General features: G+C 34.8%; 1 protein-coding gene across 1 annotated transcript in view; it reads right to left on the bottom strand.

The window, feature by feature from the left end:
• LOC119592124 (catalase-like) overlaps nucleotides 1-535 on the bottom strand; it is a gene marked incomplete in the record, with an annotated part of 13,019 nt that overhangs the window by 9,276 nt on the left and 3,208 nt on the right.

Genomic DNA, 535 nt, shown 5'->3' with positions numbered 1-535 from the left:
ACATATGGACCACATTGGGATATGAAAATAATACGAGAAAACAATGTAGAAGTAAATAATAAATAAAATTCATGACACCCCCCCCTCCCCAACAGTTAAGGAGAGGAAAAAAAATTCAAAATATATGCCAATAAAAAAATAAGTATCAGTAAGATAAGAAAAAGTACTTAAGAACCATAAAAGAATACACACAACACTAGCTGCCACTAACACAATAGGAAACCATTAAGTTGCAACAGATGCATGCCTAGGAACCCATCTCAGCACACAAGTGAAAGGTTAAGGCAGGGAGGAAAAGGTGAACCGAGTTTCAACACCACATACGCTTGTTCACGAATCAGGCACCAGTATAATGACCTCAAAGACTTTTTCTCCGCGGATTTACGCAGCTAAATGGTGATCATTAGCTGTGTTATGGTTATTTGAAAGCATTAATGAATAGTCATTGTTTTTTTTTTAATTTCTTTTGTTTATTTCCTGGTAGTTTTGAAAATATATTGTGACTAAACCTGGTTCTGTCATGACAATTATGTAA

The sequence above is a fragment of the Penaeus monodon genome, chromosome 29, assembly GCF_015228065.2.
Source record: "Penaeus monodon isolate SGIC_2016 chromosome 29, NSTDA_Pmon_1, whole genome shotgun sequence".
NCBI classification, from domain to species: Eukaryota; Metazoa; Arthropoda; class Malacostraca; order Decapoda; family Penaeidae; genus Penaeus; species Penaeus monodon.
This window is presented reverse-complemented; position numbering and strand designations above follow the sequence as displayed.